Source organism: Trachypithecus francoisi, unplaced genomic scaffold, assembly GCF_009764315.1.
Source record: "Trachypithecus francoisi isolate TF-2019V2 unplaced genomic scaffold, Tfra_2.0 Contig01440, whole genome shotgun sequence".
Lineage (NCBI taxonomy): Eukaryota > Metazoa > Chordata > Mammalia > Primates > Cercopithecidae > Trachypithecus > Trachypithecus francoisi.
Window position 1 is genome coordinate 5,171,356 of NW_022681431.1, and position 20,409 is coordinate 5,191,764.

At 43.8% G+C, this 20,409-nt stretch overlaps 1 protein-coding gene across 4 annotated transcripts in view; it reads right to left on the minus strand.

The window, feature by feature from the left end:
* The window catches only part of MTUS1 (microtubule associated scaffold protein 1), a 159,872-nt gene extending 139,464 nt beyond the window's left edge, over window positions 1-20,408 (minus strand). For 3 of the 4 annotated variants that reach the window (XM_033226266.1, XM_033226230.1, XM_033226256.1), the window contains exon 1: window positions 19,889-20,052. The gene's annotated coding sequence lies outside the window, so the exon portion shown is untranslated. Of the gene's footprint in view, window positions 1-19,888; window positions 20,053-20,289 lie in introns of those variants that run through there. The other variant, XM_033226238.1, reaches the window with a different exon arrangement.
* Between the last annotated feature and the right edge of the window lies 1 nt (window position 20,409).

A 20,409-nucleotide genomic window follows, 5' to 3' on the forward strand; every position in this document is an offset into this window, starting at 1 on the left:
GTAAGCCTAGCCTCATAAAAAGACTAACTTCAATATTTGCTTTCATTTCTAAAATTTTTTAAATCAACCACTAAGACTTCTACCTCCCCCTATACAAGCCAAGAAGAAATGCTGGCTCTTCCCTGCACGGGCCACACCTGTCTTTAGCCAGCACCCCTTTCCCATTCGACGGCCTCCTGCCCCTGTCATGTGATCAACTTCTGGCATCAGGAAGGCAGCGGTGGCTCTGTGCCATGAGGTCCCTCTTTGTAGGCTGTGGCTATTATTAGACTGGCAGCCCCTGTGATTCCTAACTTGGCCCTAGATAATATGAGGCAGCCTTTAGAGAGCAACCCTTCAGAAGCCAGGCAGGTCCCCGTGGGATTAGCAACACTCCACTGCTAACACAGCAAGTCTCAGGTCCTCAGTCCTACAAAGGCCCTCCAAGGACAGCCCCCTCTAACCTGATGGCCCTTGGTCGGCCAGACCCAAGGCTGGGCTCCCATGTCAAATGGGCATGTCTGTGGTTTTATCGGGCCAACAAATCAAAACTGACACAGATACACTAGTCATACATGGATTTGAGCCAGGAAATTTAAAACAACTCACTGATGGGATTTTTTTATTCCCTTAAATGTCGTGTCCATTCATAACACTGAGATTTCAGATGTGTGTAACAGCTTTGGGAAAAGGTATTGATAAAAACATTCAAAGAAAATGTTAGTCACCTTTCAAAAAAAGCACAGCATACCAAGACGATGTAGTAGGTTAAACATTCCCTTGTGCTATTTATAAACATAACCATATACTGTATCATTTCTAATTGGAAAAGGTCTACCAGAAACACTACATACACCGGATGCTAAAACTATACATTATCTTCTGCTACGCCTCTACAAAAGACGACTATAATAACTTGAATTTTAAGAACTACACATTCAAGATAAATATTGGATTGGTTTTTCCATCTCACTATTAAAATGAAGCATAAGACCCTCAAATTAGGTTTAAATGTTTTAACAGTGAAGTTTTATGGCAGAGGATATCAAAAATTCAGAGAAAATACACTTATGTATTTCATATCACACCTTTCCTCCAAGGCCATCATGACATCAACATTGATCCCTTTTCTTTATCCCTAACTTGGATTTTGTAAAGAATTGTAACATCTTTTCTGAACCCGCAAGTCTATGGTGTAAAAAATGTTTGATCCCCAGGTTTCCACCGGTAACATTAAATGAAGACCTTATGAAACCTGGCCAGGTGTGGTGGCTCACACCTATAATCCTAGCACTTTGGGAGACAGAGGTGGGTGGATCACCTGAGGTCAGGAGGTTGAGACCAGCCTGGCCAACATAGTGAAACCCGTCTCTATTAAAAATACAAAAATTAGCTGGGCGTGGTGGTGGGCACCTGTAATCCCAGCTATTCAGGAGGCTGAGGCAGGAGAATTACTTAAACCTGGGAGGCGGAGTTTGCAGTGAGCCAAGATTGTGCCATTGCACTCCAACCTGGGCAAAAAGAGTGAAACTGTCTCAAAAAGAAAACAAAACACACAAACAAACAAACACAACACCCTTAAGAACACAATAAGGATAACATGCTGGCCGCTGTACTTCAGAAGGCAACCTGGCTTGACTCTGAGCTGCAGCTCCAAGAAATCAAGAGGATTCACTCACTGGTCCTGGCTCTGACAATCACCACCTGCCTAGCGGAGACTCTGGCTGTGAAGGTGAGTGAGGTGTTCTCTCCATTCTATCCATTCTGGAGTTGGAATTTTCCAGAGACTGCTAAAGGTGGCGGTGTGCCAGGAAAACAAAGGAATACAACATGGACCAGCCAAGTTCCCTCTCTAATCCTCACAAGCAGAACAAAGTCTCCGTGCTCCAGGACTGGCCACTTTTTGACTTTCTTAGATGGGAGTGTAGGAAGAGGGAGCATACCAGGCCTCAGACTCTGTCCTCACTAGACATGGAGGAGGAGATGATGTAATTTTTTTTTAAATTAAAAGATATGCAATGTGCATGCTGTTGTGCTATGAGAAGAATGTGGAAATTCACAAGTTGGACATTGTTTAGCTTTGTATTCCTGGGGCTAATGTGTTTAGCTCAGCCTGAGGCTCTATGCAGACAGTCCTTGAGTCTGACTTCCAAGGGTCTGACAGCCTGTTGGTGACGTCCTTTACAATCACTGGTATCTGAAGCTCAAGCAAGACAGACACCAACTAAGTGCCCCCAGCAGTAATTTCTCAACAAACAATTCAGTAACAGTCAGACTCCATCCTTAACGGCAATCTGAGGCTCTGCTGTGGTCAACAAACGCCAGTGACCGAGGCCCAGACCACCACTCCGATTCCCACAGACCTGTGGGCCCCGATGACATGAAGGTCACTCAGAGCTTAAAGGCCGAGATGAACGCAATGAAGATTCCCACCGAAAGATGGGAGAGAAATATTCTACCCATGCTCACCCAATTGAGATGTGTGGAATTCAACAGCCCCCAAATGTTTTAAAAGCAAATAGTTCAGTATCCACTCATGCCTTTCTCCAAGTGATTTCAACTCTGTATAGTATTTAATCATAAGTTAAATAAAATAACATCTCTCCTTTTGATACGAACTTCCTATAGCTTAGCTGTTTTAGGCAAAATGGCAGTGTGGTTTCACTGAATCCACAGTTAGAGCTGAGAATACTCCTATTCCCTGCTGTGACATCGATGTAAGATGTTTTAGTTGGCAATCTAAGCCCTGCTAATTTTCTTACAACTGTTTTGTTTTTGTTTTTGAGATGGAGTTTCACTCTTGTTGCCCAGGCTAGAGTGCAATGTCGCCATCTCGGCTCACTGCAACCTCCGCCTCCCAGACTGAAGCGGTTCTCCTGCCTCAGCCTCCCGGGTAGCTGGGATTACAGGCGCACGCTACCACGTCCGGCTAATTTTGTATTTTTAGTAGAGATGAAGTTTCACCATGTTGACCAAGCTGGTTTCCAACTCCTGATCTCAGGTGATTTGCCCGCCTCAGCCTCCCAAAGTGCTGAGATTACAGGCATGAGCCACCATATTAGAGACTTTCAAGAATGAAATGATCCCTGTGTGATTTTTACTATATTCACAGTTCCAACTGGCTACAAAAAGAGGAATGTATACAATAGTGCACAGAACAGTCTCAGAGACGCTCCATGGCTACACAGTGGGGGCACTTCTCACACCACTCTGTCAGCTTCCTCATCCCTGCGACCGAGTGACCTTTTTCTAACAAGAAGAACTTTTTCTTTTGACGTAGAGTCTTACTCTATCACCCAGGCTGGAGTACAGTGGCGCAATCTTGGCTCACGGCAACCTCCGCCTCCCAGCTTCAAGAGATTCTCGGGCCTTGGCTGCCTGAGTAGCTGGGAATGTAAGTGTGCGCCACCATGCCCGGCTAATTTTTGTATTTTTTGTAGAAATGGGGTTTCACCATGTTGGCCAGGCTGGTCTTGAACTCCTGGCCTCAAGTGATCCACCTGCCTTGGCCTCCCAAAGTGCTGGGATTACAGGTGTGATCCCCTGCGCCCCACCTATAATAAGAACTTTTATTCATGCAACAAACATTCCTATGTTCTCTATCACACGCCAGCTACTTTGCTAGGTGATGCGGACACAATGCTCAATAAGATGGTCCCAGCCTTTAAAGAGCCTCCAAAGAGCCTACAGTTCAGCCAGGAAGACAAAAATGGACAAGGAAATAATTACAGAAACTGCAAAGATAGAAGCGACTGGAGGCTAAAGGGACCCAGAGAACAGGCTCCATTGTTACAGATACGGAGAAAACAGTGAAGTGTCCCTTCCAGAAGAAGATAAAGCTTCAGCTGAGACTAAGGCATAGACAGGGAAATGCTTCTCTGCCTTTCAGATTTTATGGACACAGGACATCCCCACTCCAAAACTCTGCAGAGATAGCACGGGGATGTCAGCTTTAATTTCGCCACGAAGGGCACTTCAGACAAAATTTGTACTACTGCCAACCCATTATAAAAGGACATTTTTTAACACAAAAAGTGAAGGGGGTACAAAACTGCGGCATAAAGAACATTCCTTTAGTTTAAGTAATATACATATAGCCTTATGAAAATCCTGGTACATTGTATTTTCATTCCATCTCACCATGTCCAAGTCAACATTCTGTCACCAGGCACCCCAGGGTCACAGATGCACACTTGGAACCTCTGATGTAGATGAGAAAGGCAGTGGTGAGATCTGGAGGGCAGCTTCTCACCTCTGCAAAGATCAAACCAACACAGCAGAAGAGAAAGAAATACACCAAGGGAAGTACTGAGAGGGCCGATGGATCAGCAAAGGTCTAAGGCCAGGTACGGTGGGTCATGCCTGTAATCCCAGCACTTTGGGAGGCCAAGGCAAAATAATCTATTGAACCCAGTTTAACACCAGCCTGGGCAACACAGTGCGACCCTGTCCCTAAAAAATTTAAAAATTAGTCAGCCGTGGGGGCACATGCCCATAGTCCCAGCTACTCAGGATGCTGACGCCAGAGGATCACTGGAGCCCAGGAGTTACAGGCTGCGGTGAGCCACCATCATGCCAATGCACTCCAGCCTGGGTGACAGAGCGAGACCCCATCTCTGGAAAAAACTAAACAAGAAAGAGGCGGTCTAGAACACATCCAGGAAGGGTCAGTCTATTCTGACCCTTCTTGCAATGGAAGCCACATCAGAGTCCACATTCAACAACACACACACGAGCCTGGGACAAAGGGACCCAAAGACCAACCCGGATGAGCTGCTTCCGTCGAGGCCAGAGAGGTCTGGAAGGCAGTGTCTGGCACCAGACAGCCCTCACACCCTGCCATATGCTAAAAGCTCCTCCAGGACCCAGGCACCATCTCAGATAAAAACTCTTCAAGGACCCAGGCACCATCTCCAGAAGTGGGTGTGCCGCTGAGGAAGGAGAAAATCCATCCTTCAGAGGAGAGAAGAGTCTCAGATAGGAAGTGTGAACTGACCACACTTAACATCCTCAAGTGGATATTTATCTGCAAGCCACTGTTTGAAACCAAAAAACAATGAGTTATCTTGAGGTTGCTACATTTTATGTTCTCTACAAGTGAGGGGAAATGAGGATGTGTGGGGCAGTTGGGTTATAAAGAAATAAAGTTCCATTTGGGGTCACAATGTGTAAGTGTCCCACCTGCTTCTGTAGTTGAGAGACTGGCTGGGGCTGGAAGAAATGGATCCACCCGAGTGGTATGAAGGAGCTGGGTTCCACGTTTACTATTAAGAGTTAAGGAGCTATGTTAACAACCAACATTTAACACACTGCGGGGGCAGAGCTTTATCACAAAAGAATTTTGCTCAGGCCACAGCACATCAGTTCTTCGGATCCCTTACGAACTCATCCACCTCAAAACAGCACATACCGTTTTGTATCATGGCTATACATTTCAGAAAGAAAATAAAAGTAGAATTTTTTTAAAAAGACTCTTTCCTAGTACACTTGACAAGCATTATAGAGTGAGGCTGACCTCATTGCTGAAAAGCAATCGGAAGCTTCTGGACATCAGAAGGGCTGGTTAGAGAAAGCGCTGTGTAAACACAGTGTTTCGCACATCCAAGGACTGACAAAGAAGGGCCACCACTCCCTGACACCCTGTCAATTCCACTGCTCCACTCCAGGCCAGCACAGTGTGTGAGGCCAGGATGAGGAACAGGCCACAGCCTCCACCATGGGTAAAGATGACGGCATCAGTGCACAGCTCTTCAAAGTCCACAATGTTCCCACAGTCGTCCTCCCAGTAGACAGTCCCATGGGACAGACAGGTCACATGACAGTCACATTCCCCCATCCCTCCTCCTTTGAGATGCTAAACCTGATCTTTCCAGAAGGTGAGTACCTTGCTCAAAACAGAGTTAGTAAATAGCAGCAATGGACCTTAAACTCTACTCCAATGTGTACTCTTGATCTATTTCCACCCTCCTTCTCACAATAATCAAATCACCAAAACACCTGCTAGGTCTGCACAGCTATGGACCTATATATGGACCCTATAGCCAGCTGACATGGGGAGCATACTTTTATCAAGGAGCTCCCAAACTGAACCAGGAACTGGGTTACCTGTTACAAGCCAAAAACATTCTTGCCTCATTTTCCTCATGGATAAAAACTGATTCCACAATCCATCTCATCGGGCTGTTTTACAGTTACATAAAATTTTTGAAAATTTCTAACACACAATTGTACGTTGCTACTGTTACGTCAAGAACCTTGTAAAACAAGCCTTATTATCACCCTCACTTTTCCGACAACCAAAGCTCAATGGCTTATTCATCCAGTCAAGAAGACTTTCTGGCTGGGCACGGTAGCTCACGCCTGTAATCCCAGCACTTTGGGAGGCCGAGGCGGGCGGATCACCTGAGGTCAGGAGTTCAAGACCAGCCTGGTCAACATGGTGAAAGCCCATCACTACAAAAACACAAAAAATTACCTGGGCATGGTGGCGGGTGCCTGTAATCCCAGCTACTCATGAGGCTGAGCCAGGAGAATGGCTTGAACCCAGGAGGTGGAGTTTGCAGTGAGCCGAGACTGTACCATAGCACTCCAGCCCAGGCAAAAAGAGCAAAACTCCATCTCAAAAAAAAAAAAAAAAAAAAAGGCATTCTGTGTGGGTGATGGACACATTCTGTATCTTGATTGGTGTGATGGTTACACCGATGTGTATTTGTCAAAACTCATATAATTGCACACTTAAGTCAGGTGAACTGCATTTCATGATACTTAATTTTACTTCAAACACTGTTTCAAAGATCACATGGTAGTGAACAGCAGTGTGTATTCTGAAACATATTTATGAATTCTTATTGGAATCTACAAATTTTTTTCCGCATTTTTTTTTTTTTTTTTTTTGAGACAGAGTCTGGCTCTGTCGCCCAGGCTGGAGTGCAGTGGCCGGATCTCAGCTCACTGCAAGCTCCACCTCCCGGGTTTACGCCATTCTCCTGCCTCAGCCTTCCAGGTAGCTGGGACTACAGGCGCCCGCCACCTCGCCCGGCTAGTTTTTTTTTTTTTTGTATTTTTTAGTAGAGACGGGGTTTCACCATGTTAGCCAGGATGGTCTCGATCTCCTGACCTCGTGATCCCCCCGTCTCAGCCTCCCAAAGTGCTGGGATTACAGGCTTGAGCCACCGCGCCCGGCCGCATTCTTTTTTTTTTCCGCATTCTTTTTCTGTAATCTGCTTGCCAACTAATCCTTCCTACCCAACTGAATTCCTTAAATGTTAACGACAGCTACTAGTTACCATTTTTGTCTCTTTACTCAGAATTTCATCTTTTACTGTTACATGCTGAACATACTCATCTCGACCCTTCTACAGAAGTAGGTCTCTGGTCACAACCCAGTAGGGTACAACAGCCACACACTAAACAACTACCTTGAAAAGCAGGTCAGGAAGGATCATGTGCCAGTTGCCTGCAGTCCTAACCCAACGGACTTCTGAGACTCTCAACTATATTTCTCAATCTAAGTCAACATTCCTTCAACAATGCATTGAACAAAAATAAAAAGCACATGGCCGGGTGCGGTGGCTCAAGCCTGTAATCTCAGCACTTTGGGAGGCCGAGACGGGCGGATCACGAGGTCAGGAGATCGAGACCATCCTGGCTAATACGGTGAAACCCCGCCTCTACTAAAAAATACAAAAAACTAGCTGGGCGAGGTGGCCGGGCACCTGTAGTCCCAGCTACACGGGAGGCTGAGCCAGGAGAATGGCGTAAACCTGGGAGGCGGAGCTTGCAGTGAGCTGATATCTGGCCACTGCACTCCAGCCCGGGCGACAGAGCAAGACTCTGTCTCAAAAAAAATTAAAAAATTAAAAAAAATAAAAATAAAAAGCACAATTCTAAATACTCCCAGAGGAAGGAACAAAATAAAGTCCTTGCTCTCTTAGATATCACATCATACTGTAGATGATTTTCAAAATTCCATCAGAAAGTAACCTTTTTCATGAAAATCAGTAAACAAGAGACAAAACAGTAAGTTTCAGGATAGTACTGGGCCCAAAGTATTTACTGTTATACAATGAGCTGTTTGTACAGAAGTAAATAATTAAAACCATCATCTATACCCAGAGCTTATCAAAGGCATTCTCAAAGACTGTACAGTTACACTAAAGAAATTATACGATGTACAGACCGTGCATGCTTTTAGTTGTCTGTTTTGTTTGTTTGTTTGTCGAGACAGAGTTTCACTCTTGTTGCCCAGGCTGGAGTGCAATGGCACGATCTTGGCTCACTGCAACCTCTGCCTTCCAGGTTCAAGCAATTCTCCTGCTTCGGCCTCCGGAGTAGCTGGGATTACAGGAATGAGCCAACACGCCCGGCTAATTCTGTATTGTTAGTAGAGACAGGGTTTCTCCATGTTCGTCAGGCTGGTCTCCAACTCCCAATCTCAGGTGATCCACCCGCCTAGGCCTCCCAGAGTGCTGGGATTACAGGTGTCAGCTACTGCACTCGGCTGCTTTTGGATTTTAAATTATATAAAGTCAGTTTTTTTAAATAACTAAAAGGGAGCACAGGTTGTTTGAGGTACGTAGGGGGTAGATCGCATGGGCAGGGCAGAGTTTACAGCTGAAATATAAAATCTCTACCCCAAAGTGTTAAATGACCCTGAACATTTCCTTGTTTAGAAACTTCAGAGTTGTCATCCCCCTTCAAAGTCCACTTGGTGAAAAGGAAATAATTTTCCATTTGAATCATGCCAACACCAAATGGAAAATGTCTTTATGTGTGCATAGTTACGCAATTTGGCACCTCACCTTATACCTCCCAACCTTTATTAAACATCAACTTCCTGCACTCTTTTCTTGAAAATGATTACCTATGGTAGGCTTTCTGCTGGCCAGTAAGACTTCTTTAACAGAAGGTGACTGTATATACACATTTCACTCACAGCAGCAGCCCAAGGAGAGCCAACCTCCAAACAGGGCCTACTTGTACAGTCCCAACTCTATATATTCCGTAGAAGACAATCTGGAAATAGAGAACTGATGACTTTTAGGGCTAAAAATCATGACTGATATTCAGCTGAAACTGTGGTTTTGTGAGGGCATTTATCCCTTCCCAGTTCTGACACTGGCCTCACCTCCTACTTCCATTTCCATCTGGGATTACCTCCATTTCCTCCACTAATTACCTGCCTCTCTGTAGCTTACAATAAGGAAACAGAATTCAAGATTTCTACTTTTAAAAAAGGTTTCGACTGGACATGGTGACTCACACCTGTAATCCCAGCACTTCGGGAGGTCGAGGCAGGTGGATCACAAGATCAGGAAATCAAGGCCACCCTGGCTAACATGGTGAAACCCTGCCTCTACTAAAAATACAAAAAATTAGCCGGACATGATGGCACACGTCTGTAGTCCCAGCTACTTGGGAGGCTGATGTAGGAGAACTGCTTGAACCCGGGAGGCGGAGGTTTCCGTGAGCCGAGATCACATCGTTGCACTCCAGCCTGGGTGACAGAGGACGACTCCGTCTCAAAAAAAATTTAAAAAACCACTTTCAGGAAAAAAAATATTAGTTTTTATCCAGCATATAAGACTTCAGACTGCTAATCTATAAAATGAGATACAAAAAAATCTAATTATTCAAATGATTGTTTCTATAGAGTTCTATTAGGACTTATTGAAAAAAGCAGTCTGAAAGCTATAAAGTCCTATGTAAGTAGAATACATGATTGTAATGATCTCTAACTGTCAATCTGTCACTTGTGCTACTAATCTTAATGGTTTACAATATTTAACATTCAGTTTTATGTTCTGTGATTAGAAAATGGGAAAATAAACCATAATTCTCAGCTATGCCATTTGAAATTTTACATATCAAAACTACTGCATGGCTTGGCCCGGCACGGTGGCTCACTCCTGTAATCCCAGCACTTTGGGAGGCCAAGGCAGGTGGATCACTTGAAGTCAGGAGTTCGAGACCAGCGTGGCCAACATGGTGAAACACCATCTCTACTAAAAATACAAAAATTAGCCAGGCATGGTGGCAGGCACCTATAATCCCAGCTACCTAGGAGGCTGAGGCAAGAGAATCACTTGAATCCAGGAGGTGGAGGTTGCAGTGATCCAGATCGCACCACTGCACTCCAACCCGGGTGACAGAGCAAACTATCAGGGGGCCGGGGGAACTGCTGCACGACTTTTATCCCATTTCAGCACCAATGTATAGAAAAACCTGGCAACAGAAACTTATTACTTCCACTCGCATTAAAACTAGTCAAATAACAGTATCATATTGGGCGTGGAAAACGGACTGGTACGAGTCCAGTCCCAGTTCCATAACTTACTCTCCATAAGATAAAACATTTATCCAAATAGTTCTGGTCCCCAGTCTCCTTCAGTATAAAAGACAGCACTCATGATTTGCTCTGCCCAACCACAGGGCCATTGTGATCAGTTCTTAATATCATATTTAGAATGTGCTTGCCACAAACACAGGGAATTCATATTTCACTATGCTTAAAAGAATTGCTTTTATATTTATGTACTATATATTAATAGTAACATTTTACAACTGAAACTCTAAAATACAAATACCCTGGACTATGTTACAGGTGAAAAATTGGAACAGGGAACGTTAGTACTGTAATATCCACAAGTGCAAGGTAAGTTCAAAGTGATGACTCACTTGTTTTTTGACTGTGCTGATTGATAGCAAATGGGCAACACAATTTACAGACTTTACCGAAGATAAAAGTATCTGCTTTAATTTTTTGAAAATACAGTTCAAATGGAGTATCAGCAGCTCACTAGACTTAAACTTTCGAGAAAAACAAGAGGTGACAAAGCTGGAGTCTGAGAATAAACAATCTCCAATGTTTGGTACAAATCTATTCTTCCTAAGGAAGAGGGAAAGTTATCGGCCTCCTGAGCCTAGAATTGAACTCCCAACAGACAGCACCAGCAGATCCAAGCAACACCTCCACCAAGGCTAAGCTGCAGAAACTAAATGAAACACCTATCTATGAATCAGAAGATTTAGAACTAGAGACAAAGGATGGTTATTAGCACCAACTGATCATCTTCTATATACCTGGCACCTGTATCAGAATAACCCCAGGAGACAAGGTACTACCCACCCCCACCACCCCCCCACCCCACCACCCCCCACCCCACCACCCCCCCACCCCCCCCCCCCCCACCTCCCAGCGTCTTGATGAGCCAACTAAGGAGCAATGGTAATGAAACTTCACCCAAGGTCACATGGCTAATAGGAAAATCTCAGACATGAACCCAATTTTGCCTGTTAAGTCTGTGCACTCTCTATGACATTATTGCACCAAACGTTCTTGATACCCATAACACTTTTCCAATGCTATAATAAAGTATGTCCCCAGGGTATCATAATGGATGTCATGGGGGGCAAAATCCAGCTAAATGGTAAAATACCTCTATTTGTTTTAATATTCCAAATCCAATAAAAACAGGAGGAAGGAGAGAAGAAAAGCAGTCCCTAGCACTGAAGGATGGAGGGCTACTCAATGAAGATCAAAACAACGGACACTATATAAGGAGAAAATCCTTTTGATTTGATTATATATCTACAAGGTTATACATTTTTAAATGTTCAGTTTAATAAGCTATAACCAGTACTTTCCAACAAAATAGTATTATCTGCAATATAAAATGGTTTAGGTTCCTCACAGAAACAGAAATGCAGGATTTTTCTTATCTCCTTTTTCATTGACTGACCCTACTCTTTCAAATTCAAACTAAGAGTAAGTAAACCCCTTTGCACAGGTGCCATTAAAAACACTATAAAGCAACATCACAAGGCTGGGCACAGAGGCTTATGCCTGTAATCCCAGCACTTTCGGAGGCTGAGGTGGGCAGATCGCTTGACGCCAGGAGATTGCCACCAGCCAGGCCAACATGGGGAAACCCTGTGTCTACCAGAAACACAAAAATCATCCGGGCATAGTGGCACACACCTGTAGTCCCAGGTATTCAAAAGGCTGTGGCATGAGAATCGCTTAAACCCGGGAGGCGGAGGTTGCAGTGAGCCGACATTGCACCACTGCCCTCCAGCCTGTGACAGAGCAAGACACTGTCTCCGAAAAAAAAAAAAAAAATCAGAAAGCAAAACAATTTTTTAACATTAAACAGAAAATATTCTCCTTCTCAATCCTTTTGGAGAAAAGGAAAAGGGTAAGCATGATTAAGGATAAGGATGTTTTATATAACCAAGAATGTTAACACAGCCTATGTGAGCAAACTTTGGTCAAGACAGCAGGTGGAATTTTCAAGGCAGGGCCCAATGTTAACAACCTGGGAGAATATTTCAAGCAACACAAATAATTCTTTTTTTTGTCTTCTCCCTCACAGTGTTTGGCCCATAGAAAGCGTTCAAAAATGGCTGAGGCTGATGAAAACCAAACACAGACCGGACACAGAGGCTCACGTCTGTAGTCCCAGCACTTCGGGAGGCCAAGGAGGGTGGATTACCTGAGGTCAGGAGTTCGAGACCAGCCTGACCAACATGGTGAAACCTTGTCTCTACTAAAAATACAAAATTAGACAGGCATGGTGGCGCATCCCTGTATCCCCAGCTACTCAGGAGTCTGAGGCAGGAGAATCGCTTGACCCGGAAAGCAGAGACTGCAGTGAGCCAAGATCGTGCCACTGCACTCCAGCCTGGGCAAGAAGACCAAAGGTCCATCTCAAAAAAAAAAGATAAAAGAAAAAAGAAAATCAAATATAATATTCTAACAGCAAGGATTTTTGCTCATGCTTTTTATTTATCATTTGACATGAAAATATAAGCCTAACCACACACTATGTATAAATGACTTGGTTCTGTATGTGGGGCCTAGACTGGGGATCTAATAAAACAAGTGAATTTTTCTTGCTAGATAGGTCCTGGCATGGCTCAGCCCTTTTAAATCCATTTCTCGTTCTCCAATATCGCTCCACCCTCTCCTGACCACCGGCAAGAAGGACTTCTGCAATCCTCACTTCAGTTAAAGCCTATTGGGTTAGGGTCACAGTAATAAACAAATATGGTTCAATTCTGTAATTTGACTATCAATGAAATAATTACAGTGTAGCAGTTTACTGTATAACAAGAAGTAAGATTTTAATAGTGCAAGGCGATTTAATCAGAATTCTGGGAAATATGACTCAGCAACCTTGACACAGGGGTCAGGGGAAGGGGGGTAGCTCTATGTTTCAATGTCATCTCAGAAACTGCTCATATCTGTGCTGGGTTCTAGTTTTGTTCCATAAAGCTAGCCAAGTAAACTATGTTTTAAGAGGACATGCAGTTTCAACTTCTTATCATTCACTGCTAACAATCACTCAAAAATCTACAAAATGAACATAAAGGAAAATAAATCTCTAATTTGTCACTGAACACTGCTGAACACTTCATATGAACTGCTTATCTGAAATAAGGTGAAGAAATATTGATTCTTTTCATCCAGATTGGTAGAATGTAAATAATGCTTCAGTTAAATATTACCACGTTTCCCATGTACAAAAAGCACAGAAGATAAGCTAACTATCCAACAGGCAAGACTTAATGAACACTGTCACAAACATTATTTACACAAGAATGCATGTTATGCCTCTTCCTCCTACTCTTCTGGTAAGTATGAGTCTTTCTCAAGAGTCCCTTCTCAATGTCATTTTAGGACACAAAATCTCCTTCAATGTTTTAGTTAACAGAAGATCAGAATAATTATATTTGATTAGTCCTCAAATGTAAATACTAATTTTCTTCTGCATGAAGCTTAAGACACAATTTACTTATAAGGCACACATTTCTGCATTTAAAAGAATAAGGTCATTTGATGGTTTAAAAACCTCTTCCAATACATCTTACCTGAAAGACTGATCTGTTCCTAGTCTGTTCTTCCCTTTAGCTGTGTTCACACTGTGTCCTACCAATAAAGCTTCTAGGTTAGAATCAGGCTAAAATGTGTGGTTTTTCTTACTTTTATTCACGTAACTAATATGTATACAAGAATATTCTTTTTTCTTTTTAGACAGAGTCTCACTCTGTCACCCAGGCTGGAGGGCAATGGTGTGATCTCGGCTCACTGCAACCTCCACCTCCCTGGCTCAAGTGATTCTCCTGCCTCAGTCTCCCATGTAGCTGGGATATAGGCATGCCCGCCACTACACCAGCTACTTTTGTATTTTTAATAGAGATGGGGTTTCACCATGTTAGCCAAGCTGGTCTCAAACTCCTGACCTCAGGGGATCCACCTGTCTTGGCCTCCCAAATTGCTGGGATTAGAAGTGTAAGCCACTGAGCCAGGCCCAAGAACTTTTTTTTTTTTTTTTTGAGAGGGTCTCACTCTGTTGGCCAGGCTGGAGGGCAGTGGTATGATCTCGGCTCGCTGCAACCTCCAGGAGAATTGGGTTCAAGCAATTCTCCTGCCTTGGCCTCTCCAGTGGCTGGGATTACAGGCACCTGTGACCACACCCAGCTAATTTTTTGTATTTGTAGTAGAGATGGGGTTTCACCATGTTGGCTAGGGTAGTCTAGAACTCCTGACCTCAAGTGATCCACTCAGCTTGGCCTCCCAAAGTGCTGGGATTACAGGCATGAGCCACCATGCCCAGCCCCGAGAACATACTTAATTTAGATATGGGTCTGCTAGCAAGGCTTAAATGTAGCTCATTTTAAAATAAATACATATTTATTACTCTTCAGTATGGAGCTTAAAGTCTAAGGAAAACCTACGAGCTTGTCAAGCCTCCCTTTCCACTCCACACAACCTCACTGAAATCTGAAATCAGTGCAATTTCAGGGCAAACTCCACTCCCAGGAGGTGCGGCCTCCTTGCAACCCTTTGCCCTTCCCAGCTAGTCTGAGAAACTCAGGACCTGCACTTCATCATCTTTCACTGCTCAAAAAGATTCTAATCAATGCCACTCCAAAAGTAAACATGTTTCCTCATGAGAAACCTGAAGTGACCTTAAGATTATCTTTACTTAATTTTACAATTTCAAAATTAAAGTTTCTAGGTTAGAATGAAAATATGTAACTAGTGTGCAGGCAAGAACATTCTTAATTTAGACAGGGGCCTGCTAGCAAGATTTAAATGCAGTTTACCTTTGAATAAATACATTTTTATTACTTTACAATACACAGCTTAAAGTCTAAGCTTTAATGAACAAAGTTATTTTGTAATCAAGATTTATATGCAAATACGTACTTCTGAAGTAGCTGAAAGCTATTTACTTAAGTGAAGCACTTCCAAGTTCGACCTTGTTTACACTCAAAATTTGTTCAGAAAACCCACCCTTTCTTCCTTGATTGTGCAACATTTATGTATCAGGGCAATCACAAGTTGCCAATCTGCTTATAGGGTATGAAAATGAAGTTTTATCCTGTGTATCCACATGGCAAAGAGCCCCCAAATTTGTCATCTCCAAAATGGCAGTCTTTTTTACCATCTAAGGCCAAGTGAACATGAAAAAGTCATGCATTAATGTCATCATGGAAAACTGCCCCATATCCAAGAGTAATTTCAAAGATTACTGAGGGATTTTTCTCTAAGAAAATAAATAACCATCATCAGGGCAATCATCTACAGAAATTGGTTTAGAAATAAATTTTGAGGCCGGACTTTTAGGCCAGACACAGTGGCTCACACTTGTAATTCCAGCACTTTGGGACGCTGAGGTAGGCAATCACCTGAGGTCAGGAGTTCGAGACCAGCTTGGCCAACATGGTGAAACCCTGTCTCTACTAAAAATACAAAAATTAGCCAGGCAAGGTGGTGCACACATGTAATCCCAGCTACTCAGGAGGCTGAGGCAGGAGAATCACTTGAACCTGGGAGGTGGGGGTTGCAGTGAGCCGAGATCGCACCACTGCACTCCAACCTGGGTGACAGAGTGAGACTCCATCTCAATAAAAAAAAAAAAAAAGAAAGAAAGAAAGAAATGTTTAGGCTGGGGGCGGTGGCTCATGCCTATAATCCTAGCACTATGGGAGGCTGAAGTGGCAGGATTTGCTCGAGCCCAGCAATTCAAATCCAGCCTGGGCAACACGACGAAACTTTGTCTCTACAAAAAAATACAAAAATTAGCCAGGCATGACGGCACATACCTGTAGTCCCAGATGCTCAGGAGGCAGAGGTGGGAGGATCACTTGAGCCTGGGACGTGAAGGCTGCAGTAAGCTATGATCATATTGTATTCCAGTCTGGGTGACAGAGCAATATTCTGTCTCAAAAAATAAAATAAAATAAAATAAGAAGATATTACAAGTCAAACTCAACTTCTGGTTATACTGGACCATCCTAAACCAGGTACAGAGACTTCCTGGTCAGAGGAGGCTTTTTGGGGCCAGATTTCAAGCTAGCTAAGTTCATACCATCCCATCTAGGCCTTCATTTCCTGCAGGGTGGGATCACTCATCCTCCTTCTCAAGAGGCCACAGTCACCACTGTACCCGCTGCTAAGTGGTCGCCTTCCTCCGGGGCCTGCCTTCCTCCAGAGAAAGACTGAGGCCATTTTTAAGTGCCCCTAAGCACAAAGATCCTGAACTCCAATTTCATCCTTATGGCTCACATACGGTCCTATTGCTTACTCTTATGCTGTAAGCTTGGGAAATAAAAGGGACTCAGGCTCTGATAGAGAACACACTTGTTTCAGTGAGGCCTTTCAGGGTGTATTTAAGCTTTCACAACACAGAGAAAGAACTCAACTTTGAGAAATTAGGAAGATGTATTTCCCCCCCTCAAATAAATAGTTTGCTGAGTAGCAGTGTTGGAAATTAATCCAGGAAATTTTTAAACTACATATGCAGTACATTTGTCTGGACATCAAGACAAGACTCATTATCAACAAGTCCGTATGAAACCACAACAATGACTATAAAAAGAAGAATCTAGCAAAATGATACTACAAATAGATTACTGAAAATAAATGGAGTGTGAGCCTACTTTGTATAATCACAGAATAACAGATCTGAAAACATTCAATCTTTGGGATTTAAAACTTTCTGCTCTGATTTCAAAGGATGCTATTCCTAATAGTATATACCAAGTCCAGTGGTTTCTCATCAACAAATGCAATTACTTTTGCAACAGTCTCTACTCCAGGATATGGAAGTTCTTGTAATGAATTTGAAAAGATTCTAATTCAGAATTTGGGGAATTTGTTTTCCATTTTCTTTTATTCTTTTTTTTTTTTTTGAGACAGAGTTTTGACCTGTCACCCAGGCTGGAGTGCACTAGAGTGATCTTGGCTCACTGCAGCCTCCGCCTCCCAGGTTCAAGCGATTCTCCTGCCTCAGCCTCCCAAGTAGCTGAGATTACAGGTGCACACCACCACACCCAGCTAAGTTTTTGTATCTTTAGTAGAGACGGGGTTTCACCATGTTGCCCAGGCTGGTCTCGAACCCCTGACCTTGTGATCCACCCGCCTCGGCCTCCCAAAGTGCTGGGATTAGAGGTGTGAGCCACTGCACCCGGCTGGAAAATTTTTTTTAAATCTTCTACCAGTCACATATAGTTCTGAAGCTAAGATTTAGAAGTGTTAAAAATTCTGTTTTGAGATAGTCAACACATTTATCAACATTAAAGAAACTTGTGTTTGTCAAAAACACTGTAAATATATAAAGCAAAGATAAAAAGGGAAAAAGTATCTGCAATATGAATGGCAAAGATTTACTATCAATCCGTAAAAGGTTCCTATGAATTAATGGAAAAAACTAATATCCCAGGAGAAAAATCTGGCATTATGTTAAATTTCAAAATGGAAAACAACTAGATTTCTTTGGTGTTCAAATCATCTGTAATCAAAGTTCAAATATAGAGAAAGCACTGTTCACCTATAAAATTGTGAAGAATTTTTTTTTTTTCCTTTTAAGGATGATTCTCCATGATGACAAGAATATGGTAACACCAGTATTGTCAGAGTGCTGGTGGGAACATAATGGGGTTAAACATTTTTTGGAAAGCAAATGATCAATGTGTATGAGGAGATCTTCCAACTAACAACTGTACTTCAAGGGCTCTAAGGATATTAACCTTGCACATATAAAATTTTGAAAAGGTATTTGTTGCAAAAGTATATTTAGTAATAGTAAGTGGAAATAAATGAAAAACAGTTTGATACATCTATGTAATGTAATATTAAGTAACCACGAAGATTTTTGAAGATTTAATGACATGGAAAATTTTTCATGACATATTAAGCAGCAAAAAACCTAGCATGCAATAGTATATTTAGGTAAACTATATAACTGTAAAAAAATATTTTCTATAGATTAACAAGTATTTTCTGAAATATTAACTGTGATTCTCTTTGATGAAATTGCTTAACTCACTTTTCTCAATCTACCTATTTTTATACAGCAAGCATGGATTACTTTTGAAATCAAAACAAACAAGGTTAACAGACCAGCGCTATTAAGTAACAGGCTTTTTAAATGCTTGAGTCTAATAACTGCAGGTTAGTTTCCAAAAATTATAAGATATTTATCTAGAATTTTATTACCCTATTATACTCCAAAATGTAACCTTGACTTATTGACATATAATTAAAAGGTTTTGTTCCAAGCATGATTTTCTACCAAGCAGATCTACCAAAAACTATTTTCTCTTCATAAACCTGATAAAGAATAGGTGAAAAAAGTTGGTGCAAGCTACATAAATAACTACATATTATTTTAAACTAAATTCCACTTCTAAGGATTTTAGTTTTGGTTTTAAGGACAAGCATGTAGTTCTAATCTTTTCTTTGTATAGCTTTCCTAATGAAATATACTGCCTAAGAAAAAAAAAAATCTGTAACAGCACTTTCTACACTGAAAAGCACTGTACTAACAGGATATCATCATTTTAATTTAAATTGTCCATTTCCTGCCCTAATCATCTCTGAAAAAGAAACTTGTCTACAGAATTGCAATTCTGTTTATGCAATTCCTTTTAAAGTTATCCATGCACTGTTATCTTCTATACAGCCTCCTTAAAGAGGTCACTGGTTCCCAGGAAGTAATGACTCTCTTTTTTAATCCCCTCCCTCCTGCATTGCCTCCCTTCCTCCTGAAATCCAATCCTAACACCCCCACTCCCACCCTCCAGCCCCAGCGCTGTGATTTAGTGATGATTGACTTCTAATCACCTGCACCTGGTAAAACTTGACAGCTTTCACCCACCGTTTTGCCTAAGACTTTGGTTTCATTGAAACAAACAAAACACACTGGATTTCCTTTCTTAGAATACTATTTCCAATAAACAGTCTTTAACAGAGTATGTGTAACTACGCAGGCTAAATGAAGAATGAACCTCTTCCTTCCTAGGCCCAAATTACTCCAAGTCAAAATCAACAAACAACTTGGTAGAAAGGAGTACGTCTTCCAAAAAGAAAAAGGTTCGTCAGTAAACACCTAAGTCTACTAAGTGCTATAGAGTAGTCAGTCAATAAGGTCACCTTAATTAAGAGTGGATTTTTCTAGAGCGTGAAAAGTGCAAACGAGCTGCAAAAGTAGCGAGGCGCGGCGAGGGGTCTCGGGACCTGCAGCAACCCCATTCCACCCGCTTTCTCGGCCCCGCTTGCTTCCGCTGAGAAGGGACCCAGTGAGAAGGCTGGGACCGCCGGGCCCGGGTGGGCGGCGTAAGGAGTGCACCGTCAAGCTCCTCGGTCACTTTCAAGGTGACAGCAACGAGAGCCGCATCCGTCCCTTCCGCAGGCTCCGCGCTGGCCCACGTGAGACCCGCCTCCGCTCCGCCGGCACTGCCACCCCCTTCCCTCCCCGCCCCAGCTTCAGCCCCTAAGCTCCCGGAACGCCCCCTCCCCTCCCCGGGGACCGGCCCCGTCACCCTGAGCGGCGCGCTCGCCTGTCCCCTCTCCACCCCGGCCGCGGGGCAGCGGGAACAGTCCCCAGCCCGCACTTACCCGCAGCTCCTTCAAGCGCTCCGGGAGCAGAGACGCAGCGGCGGGGAGCGCGGGCGCCCTTTGGACCGCTGGCGGGGTCGCCGCGGACCCGCCCCGGAGGTCTCGGGGGCGGCGTCTGCACCTGGGGGCGCGCGGCGCGGCACCGCTCCAGCCCTGCGACGGCTACCAGGAGGGACCCGGAGCCCCGGCCTCCCCGCCTCCCCGCCTCCGGGGCCGCCAAGGGGTGGAGCAGGGCGGGGAGTTCGGGAAACTTGTAAATAGCCGAACTCCGGCCTCCCGCCCCAACCCGCGGCGGCTCCCTCCTAAGGCTCCCCTCCAGCGGCTCGCGGCGGGAGACCAAGGCCAGCCGCCGCCCCAGGGAGCGGCCGTCCCGGGAACCTGAATGACGTGCGAGGCCGTACCTTGGGGCGCTGGACTCCGCCTGGCCGCTCCCGCCCTCAGCGCGCGCTCCCGGGTCCCAATCCCGACGCTCTGCGCGCTCCCGGGCTAAGTGCGGACGCGCCCCACGCCCCGCGGCGCCA